We start from the raw sequence: 10,528 nt of genomic DNA, 5'->3' as shown, positions 1-10,528 counted from the left end.
GTGATTATTCTCACGGCTTAGTATCCATCATATCCTAAACCATTAAGGTAACAAACAAGCTCATCCTATCTATATGATTCCGTCTACTATCAACAAGAGATTAAGGGTGATCAAGTCCTCAATTTGTCAATAGATAGCCGACAACCATATTTAAGCATAAACCGTCGTTACTACATAATAGTGTCCTTTCCGAGTTTGCACCCAAACTCATTAACATCGCCATAGTCTAATAATTCACTTTGAGTCTTTACAACTCGCACACTTCCCTCTCATTGGCTCTTGTCGGTGAGACACCAACGTCCAAATATTTTACACAATCCGCTTCGTAGTCACTTAGAATCACACACTTGTTAAGTACTTCCAAACTTCATAATCACTAGTACACTCGTACATTACTATTCATCTCGTTCCAAATTAAAATCCTCATCTTAGCAAAAGACCGCGACAACATTCATAACTCGAGGTTTTAATCTAAATCCCATGACATCTTTCACGTCCAAATGTCATTCCACTCAGAATTTCCACAAAGTCTTCCTCACATCAATAGGTGTTAGAAATTCTCTACAATTCTTCTTTTATACCTGTTGTTACTTTGGCATCACAATTACGACTTCAACTGTTCCCAAAGTTTGTTCCACCTTTTCTACTAATTCACTCCTCAATAAAATCCATCGGCACTCAAATCATCTTTATTACCGAACATCTCATTCACTTATTCCTCAACAACATATTCTACTCAATTTTGTTTCAAACAATCGTGGTAGTAGGCATTCCTATTCAATAAGTTTTACGCTTCCTTAACCGACTTCAGAATATCTCCTCATAGGATCAAAAGTTATGGGTTTTTAAAGTAGAAATAATTTTTCCAAAAACACACAGTAGAACCCGGTTCCTCCCCCACAGGAACCGGTTCCTGGCTGCTTCCCATAACTCGTCTCTGATATTTACTATGGGGAGCCGGGTTGTCTCTATCTGGGAACCGGTTCCCAACAACCCAAAATTCCCACGCCTATGTTTTTATAATGGGAACACATTTCTAACAAGTTTTAAATATCAAATGACAACATATGTCATGGTTATTAAGTCAGCTTTGCAATGCCCCAAACGGCACTTAAATCAGACACTCGGATCTCAAGATATGAATTTTCCAATCGTTGTCCGAAATTGCAACACTGACGCCATGTAGCGACACCTTAAATGATATTTCCAAAACTCCTCAAATGGTATACTTAATTCTTAAAATTGCTTCTCAACAAACCTTTTAATTATTCCTTCAATCCGTTCAACTCTGACACTGACATCCCGTGTCGTACCAACAAACAAGTCTAGTTCTAAGAGCACGCGTAACTGCAACCATTTTTATAACAAAGTTCATCTCTTTCGCTTTCCGACGCTTCAAACGGAACTCAAATCGGATGTCCAAAACTCCAGTTATGAATTTTCGAAGTTCTGCAGCTATTCAGCAATTTCCTGCGTTTTAGTTACGAAAATTTCACTCCAAAACTCATTCTCTTCAACTCGGTCACATTCCAAACAGCCCCTTATCATATCTCTTCACTTCCAAACATTCTTATAACTTGAGCAACACATCCCATTGCCAAAGTGCGATTTCTGAAACATTACGACAACAATCCTCTCTGCAAACTTGCAGCTGAACCTCTTCCGAGACGCACGGCTACCTAACTGACAACTTCGCACCCCTTCAGCAGAGCTGATACATTACAACTTCTTAATTTCCCTCTCCTACAAATAATCATCAATTACCTCTAATCATTTTTCCTTCCAGATGTTCCAACTTAATTACCAGACAAGTCACCTCCGATTCGGAGAACAACAACTCCAACAACACTTGCACGGTTGCCAACAACAGCCTACTGAATCAATCGTCTTACAACCGAAACATAACCGAGAAGCGAAGCTTCTCCCCCACTTATTTCAATCCAACACCTAAAACAAAACAAACAAGTACCGACAGTGATTCACTCACATGCCGTGTACCAATGGATAAAACGCCGACAGTATACAACTGTCGCGCAACTCAACTGACTCGACAATTGGCCGGACGGACCGACCTGCTCTGATACCACTATTGTAACACCCTTCAAAACCCTCGCGGAAATATAATATAATCAGAGTAATAAAACAACAAGGATGCTACAATTAATAAAAGAAATAGAATACCAAGTCATTTGTCATGCTTTATTAAGAATAATCCAAAAATATCAAAATACATGTTCAGCACAGCGGAAACTCATTTTAACCATGTTAGGAAACATATCCAAATAAATCAACAATACATAATCTGATGATGGCAAAATAGTGTATCACTGGTAACTCTAAGACTATCGTCCCCCAGTGTTACAAGACCAGAGCATGACCGACACGACCCAACATAACCGGATAAACTCTACGAGTCATCCTCACCGATCGCTTAGGCCGCAACTTCGATCTGAAATCATCAAAGTAAGGGTGAGACTACATCATAATTAAATAGCATTATAAATCGTCCGATATAGAATTCATAAGCAATTATCCACCCTACTTAGCATATTCAGATTTATCAATTCATACCAATCACAAACACAAGTCGAAAGTATGCACCAATAACACAACACAATCATAACACCGGAATTCATCCTGACATGTCACAATTTATACAAAGACCATGCAGACTCTTATGCATGTGGTACCATACATGGGATACACCCATCCAACTGATCTTTTTCATCACCGAGATACAGTTTAACCAGCACAAATTCCACACAATGGGAATTATGCCCACCATTTTGATCCATTTCATCACCGGGATCCATCACCAAAAATGTATGCGAATGAATGCAACATACAACATGCTTACAACATCACCAATCCGATGTATCACATCGTCTCATTATCATCACCAATTCATCACCAATAAGCATGTATATGTATCATGCATCATTCAAAACAAATCAATCATCATTATACGATCACAACAATCACCACATGATCAAAATGAACAATGTCATTATCAATAACTCACCAAAAGCAACACCGAATAATATATTCGATTTCAGCACCATCTACAATTATATCATATATAATTCACACCACATATAACGTCAAATCACAGTTATATCATTATAACATCGCCACATTGTCACATTAACCAAATCATGCACACAATGTACAAAACACGCCATAAACGAAATAAATCAAGATTTCCAAAATAAAATCAAGTTATTGTTGTTTTCTTTACTTTATATTATAGAGTTTTTAATTTAAGAAACAACGTCCAAAACGGCGTCTAAAACGGACTTACGGTTTGAAAATTAGAGTTGTTTGAAGTTAGAATAGTTTTCAAAACGTGCTGCTGGAAATTTGTACTGGAACCCGGTTCGTCCCACATGGGAACCGGTTCCCACGAACCCAGAAGCAAAAAAACATGATTTTTAAGGCTTTTATGCATCCCAAACACATACCAACACATACCATTACGAAATTGATCGTCAATAACATCAAAATACTCCAATTACATGATTCTAATGCACAGACAACATACCACAACACCATGTAACAATACTACATCATCAATTGCAGTCAATTCATCAAATCATACATGTCAGTGTGGTATTTCACAAAACCTAACATCCCAATTAGAGATTCTAATTCCTTAATGCAATCCTATCATCATCAAAATTATAATACCATATAATTAGAGTAATCACCCCTTACCTTAGCCAAAGATTTCTCGATTGGTCTTCTTCATCTTGTTCCTCTTCACGTATCAGCTTCCCAATTCTCTCGTCTCTTCTGTTCTGCTTTTCACGTTCCTTTTTCCTTTCTTCCAATTCCTTATTATTTTATAAAAATAACATTAAATTAGTAATGGGCTTTACTAACTTAACACCTCCTTCTTACTAACATCACACATGGCCCAATAACTATTTTCCAATATTTCTCAATGTTCCTCATAAAATCAATTATTCCAATTAAATAATTTTCCTATTTAAATTAAATAATTAGAAATAATTTTCGTGGTGTTACACTCAATGCTGGAGAGAGCTTGCTTCTCAAGTAGAGCCACCTTTAGTTGAAAAGGAACTAACAGGCATGTTTATGGATACTCTCCCACCTTTCTTCTGGGAGAAGATGATCGGTAGTGTATCTTCCAACTTCACAGACTTGGTAACCATTGGTCAGAGACTTGAACAAGGACTCAAGAATGGGAAAGTTACCCATGTTGTTGAATCCTCTAGTGGGGCGAGGAAGCCTTATGGAAACTTCCAGAAGAAAAATGAGACGAATGTTGTGTCGGAAGACAGAAGATCTCGTCATAGACCTCATAATGGTGATCAACCTTATGTGGCTGCTTTTGCTCCTGTGCGAGTTCAAGCTCCTCGACCTGAGGTTGCTAACCAAAATCAGATTCGTAATAGGGTTGACTTTGATCCCATCCCTATGACTTATACTGAATTGTATCCTGCATTGGTTCATAAAGGGTTGATCACAACAAGATCTATGCCTCCTCCTCGGAATCCTCTTCCAGATAGTTTTAGGTCTGATCTTCATTGTCCTTTCCATCAAGGGGCAGGGGGCCATGATTTAGAAAGATGTTTCCCTTTGAAGGCCAGAGTTCAAGAGTTGATTAGATCAAAGATGTTATCTTTTAAGAATGTTGGTCCCAATGTTGTCACTAATCCTTTGCCGAATCAGAATGGCTAAAAATGGGTCAAAGACAATTATCTCCCTAAAGCCAGTGTATCAAGACAGGACAGCTCATCCTCGTCACTGATTAGTCACTAGGCCATGTTTCCCTTCTGTTTGCATTTCCTCAGTTGTATTTGTTTGCTTTTAAACTTTGTTTATTCCTGAATGTTAGTTTTAATGAAATGAGCATCGTATGTTTGAATTCATTTTCATTTACTATGTCTATGTTTATGCTTCTTTTACAAAAAAAAAAAAATTCTATTTTGCTTTCTCTATCAAACTTGTGTTTTATGCAAAGATTGGAGGGAGGATGATGACAACGAAATACCCAGGTTGTTGAACTGTATGCTTTCAAATAAAACTTTGCTGACGATGTACATGCATTGTTTCAATTCCCAAACACTGGAGAAATAAGGAAGTTAATCCCTCGTCAACCCCTTTGAGCCTAGAAGTTGGTGTTTCTTTCTGTATGAAATAACCCACATTTTAACCCGGGGCAGGGTAGTTCCCAGTTAATTTGGTTGTGCATTCTATTTTAAGAGAATCATTCAATGCACCTTTTAACAAGTGTTTTAATCACAAGCTTTCCTCCGCTTACATCAAAGAAATGTTGGAAACGCCGAGCAAAAGTCGATGATGGTTCATTATAATCATTAAGCAAGGTAATCACTATCTTTCAGGAAAAAAAAGTATCAAAAAAGAAAATCAACGAAAAACCTGCTAAGTCAAAATCAAAAAATGACTTAGGCAAAAATTAAGGCATCCCGCTGACTGTAAGTTTCAAAATAAATAGTTCAGGCAAAAGTTAGGGATATCAAAAGAAAGAAAATAGAGAGAAGTCAATAAATTCTTGAACCAAAAAATGTTGTGACTATCAAAAGGAAGAAGTGACTGCCATCACTAAGTTTTCGTGGCTTGTGAACTATCATCATTACAACAAGTAAAATTCCAGAAGTCTCCTAGAACCTGAATGCATATTTTGAATTAACTGGGTTTAGGACTGAAGATCATCACGAAGATGGGGTGGGTTACAAAATTTTTTAGCCTTATACCTTTTGTTTTTTTAAACCGTGAACCTGACCACGTTACAACCTTCAAAAGCCCTAATTGAAGCAAGGTTTATTTTGAAAGCATACTACAACAAGGCTGCGTAAGCTGACTCCCAAGAGATTTACCAATCATTTATGTTGATACCATATCTTTGTTTTATCTTTTACTTTGATTGTCTTAACCTTTGTGTTTTGACCAGTGATTCCATTTGCTTTACACATATATAACATCATTCTAAAAGTGACTTTAATTTCAAAAAAATATGTTTTGAGCATTGCATTAAAATTACTATTCTTGAATGAACATTTTATTTGCAAGTAAGCACTCAACTTCTACGAAGTTCAAACAGTCGAGAAACTTGATCAGTGATCCTGTCAGGGGCACATTATTTCAAGATCGTGTTGTTCAGATGTTTAATCAAGATTTGTTGATCAGAATATCCTCTGCAAGATGTATACTATGGCAAGTCTTCCCAACATTCATTTCAAGAGTTGAATCCATGATCAATTCATCCCCAACATAGTTCAACTGAAGCCATGATCAGTTAACTTACAACAATTATTCAATCAGGGGCAATCTTCTTCAGCAATCCCCAAGCACAGTTTATCAGTCCTTCTCAAAGGATCATTTGTTTGATACAGTTATCAGTGTGACAAGAAGTTTGTTCAAGCATCTTCTTTCCAAGCGGATTTTTTAGAGTTCCCGTGTTGAGGAATCAAAGCCCCAATCTTGCCTCACAAAAGAGTCATTCTCAGTTGTCATAAATAACTACATTGCATTGAGCATTCATCATGCATAGAAAAATTTAACATCATGCATAGAAACAAACTCGTGCTCATTTATATTTTTCCAAGTCTTGTTGTTATCAACATCTTACCTTGAGATCAAAGTCCAACTTACTTGGCATTGACCTTTAATATTATTCAATCACGCTTTACTCTTGATTGATCTTTATTTATATTCAATCATGTTTTACTCTTGATGTTGTTTGATCGTGCTTTACTCTCGGTTGGTGTCTCAATCATGTTTTACCCTTGATGTTGTTCTATCATGTTTTACTCTTGATGACCTTTGATGTTATCCAATCATGGTTTACTCTTGATTGCTTTTGATACTATTCAATCATGTTTTAGTCTTGATTGCCTATGATGTTATCCAATCATGGTTTACTCTTGATTGTCCGTTGATGATTATTCAATCATGTTTTAGTCTTGATTGCCTATGGTGATGTTCAATCATGTTTTACTCTTGAATGCCTCTGTCAATTTATACTCCTTTCCAAATTCATTCATGTTTTACTCTTGAATTATTTCTGATATGGGTTCCAGAGATTTTTTTTTCTGAACATCTCTATTGATTTCTTGTCCAGAGTTCCTTTCACGTTTTATTCCTGAAAGCTTCTGTCGACTGTTTCTTTCTTTTGTGAAGTCCGATTCTATTCATGGATGACTTATACCTTTTCCCCAACGGAGTCTGTTTACTTCTCCCCTGTGGTGTCCTGTTTCCATCTCGTGGAAATCATATGCATTCATAATCATAAGCATTACATAGCATCTCAGGTTCAAAAATTGTGTTTTTATATATATTTAAGTCTCTTCAATCACGTCGAAACGAAGATTTCCAATCTTCACACCTCCGGATAGAAGAAACTTAAATAGGGGCATCTGTTGCACCCCAATTTTTGACCTCTGAGATCCCATCATTTTCTAAGTGTTATGATCATTATTGTTATACCCCAAAATTTGCCCGCGTTCTTTTTTTTCAAAAAGAAGTCAACAGACTTCTGTCTAAAAATTTGGAGATTTATACAATCTTGGATTTTTATTTCATAAATATCCTGATTTTATGAATACTCAATTTTTAGAATTTTTTATACAGTATTTTGGTTCGCTGTTAATTTTATTCTTACATAAACGCCAAACACTGTTTATCACTTCATACACTGTTTATTTCAGATTTATTTTTCAGATAAATAATGCTGACGCAGTTGGTACAGAATTAAAATTTGCAGGCGCGGAGTCTTGGTTTCAGATTATAGTGGTAACAGTTAAATTATTATTGGTTTTATTTCCCACTAATTTTTTATTTTTATACTATATTATTTTTTTTCTTTCTTTTCAAATATCTTCCTTTCTTTTCAAATCTCTTTCTTTCAAATCAAATCCTAGCTTTATTCTATACCCCTTTTCTTTTCAAAAACCTACCATACTTTTTTTTTCAAATCCTACTACTATTCAAACGGTACCATTCCATTCTCAACGTCCCTATCTCTCTCTCTTTTCACTCTATAAATACTCCTCATTTTTTCCATAAATTCTCACATCAAATTTCACTCATCTCCCAAATTTCTCAAACTTCTATCTCATAATTATTTTCTCTTCTTCCCCGGCAAAAATGGCAAAGTGGATGGATACGTTTTTTCTTATGGTCATCACTGTTTTGGTGGTGATCATGTCCTTTTTCTGTCTGCATAGTCCTAAAAAATGTGGACCTGGGTTGCTTACACTCCCGTTCATCTATATGTTGTTATTTATAGCATGGGTTTTTAATCGTCATTTTTAAAGTTTGTTGTATCTTTCGCTTTCAAATTGTGTACCGCTTATTTTATTTGTCGTATTGTTCATTATATTATGTAATATTTGTACTGTTAGTATTAAATGTTGTACTATCTGTCGTACGGTAGTTTAATTATCAAGATAATATTATGTGTGTTAAATATTTATTTTTCTGTGCATTAAATATTTTTTCAAGGTTATTATCGGTAATTTCGTTTGCATACAGTATATTTTATTTATTTATTATGTTTGTGTTTTTCTAACAGCTCAGGTAAATAAATTTTTCACCATTAACACAACAAAAACAAAAAGAAAAAATTAACTTTAACTGTTAAGTTTTCACTTTAACTGTTACGTTAATACACGGACAGCTAGTTACCAGTCAAACCCGCTATCAGGGCAATTCTCCGTGTTTGTACCATCAGTCAAATCAATTTTTCGCACTTCAAATTTCCAAGATTTTGTTCTAGAAGTCTTCTGATAATCACATGATCAACAGAGACTCAATACTGCATAAAAATCAGGTACGCCTAGGGTTTTTGTTTTTTTTCAGGAGAACGAGTTTTTGAGACCTCAAATGGATTTCATGGATCTCCATATATCTCAAAGTACCACCAGGCAAATTTTCAAACTTCGATTCGCTCGGACGCACAGTCAACAGCTCAAACACTCAATAGACGACCAGTTTGACCAAAAAGTCAACAGACAGTCAAAAATGCAATTTTTTGTCAACATCCATATTTTGTCAAAAGATTCATCATGTGATCAATGGTCTGTCATACCCTAATTTTTGACCCCCCTGAGATGACATATCTTCAGGATTTTCATCAAGTCAAAGTAAGTACCCAGGGCAGTCTGGCATTTAAGCGAGGGTGTTCAAAGACAAGAAAACTCAGGCAAAGGATCAATCAATAGAGGGATTAGTCTCTAATACAATCATAAGACTCAAAAGCCTCATTATTACACCTATGATTGATTAAGACACCCAGTCATCTAAGTACAGGATTACTCAAATCAACAGACTAGGGTTTGGAGCCTATCAAGGACTAAAATCAGGGATCACCTTTGGGAAACCCTAAAAAGCCTCAAGAGACCATTCAAAGACATTAATCATCTTCAAATAACTCTTATGACAAGATCCACTGGACATTACACCTCAATTCAAAGTCTACACTCATCATTGTCCTCTGGTCGACAATTAGGGTTTTTTGACCTAATTCACCAAGATAGTTGACTTTTAATCAGGGCATGGATCCAAAACTCAAGACATGATTCAAGAATCTCTACTACCTCAATATAATCCATTTACATCATTCATTTGAGAAGAAGATCTTGTTTCTACACAAAAAGCCCAAAAAATTCACTTTGTCAGGAAAAGTCAACTGTGTGGGATCATCATTGACTTTTAAGGTTTTTGGTCAAAAAATGACTTTCAAAGATCAATATCATCAATATATGGATGTCAAAGTCATTTGACCAAAGAAATTCAAAGAAATTCATCAAGGAGCAAAAAGTCGGGAATTAGGGTTTTTGAGGGCATAGTGAGAACTCAAAATTTCACCTACACAACTCAAAAAACTTCCAACATGAAAGTTGTAGATCTTGCAAAATAAAACAACATCTCACATAAGAACTTTTTTCAAAAGATCAACCATTTAAGGGTTTTGAAAATTTTGAAGTTTTAGGTCATAAACACTTAGAAAATTTTCCAAGTGTTTTAACCTAGTTTTCATCCAACTTTGGGCTCATTTTTAACAAATTTCCCAAATGATTCTGAAGAAGACATAAACTAATGATTTGAAGTAGATGTTTAGGGCTTTCCAAATTGTGTTCAACCTTCTCCAAATTCAATTTGAGCTAAGAGTTATGCTTGTTCAAAGTTGGCCTCATGAAGTAAAATTATAGGTCATGCATCATTTTTGAACTTTGAAATTTTGTGCACATGACCTCAATTATGGATGCTACACGACCCATAACATATCTGAAACAATGCCATGCATTCATTTTCACCATGCCATAAGGATTGAAGAAGATTCTAAAAACAAGAACATGTGATTATGTAATGATTACATTTGTGAATTTATGGCAAATTGATGAATCACCCAAGGAATCTTCTCACCAACCAATTAGAGCTCATTTCTGGCTCAGAATTGTCCCCTAAGATCAAGCAAAATCGAGGGCTAGGGGATTGATCAAATGGAATCAAAATTCTCATCATTGCATAAGAGATATTT

The sequence above is a fragment of the Vicia villosa genome, linkage group LG6 (assembly GCF_029867415.1).
Source record: "Vicia villosa cultivar HV-30 ecotype Madison, WI linkage group LG6, Vvil1.0, whole genome shotgun sequence".
Lineage (NCBI taxonomy): Eukaryota > Viridiplantae > Streptophyta > Magnoliopsida > Fabales > Fabaceae > Vicia > Vicia villosa.
The sequence above is the reverse complement of the archived record's forward strand: the minus strand, read 5'-3'. Positions refer to the sequence as shown.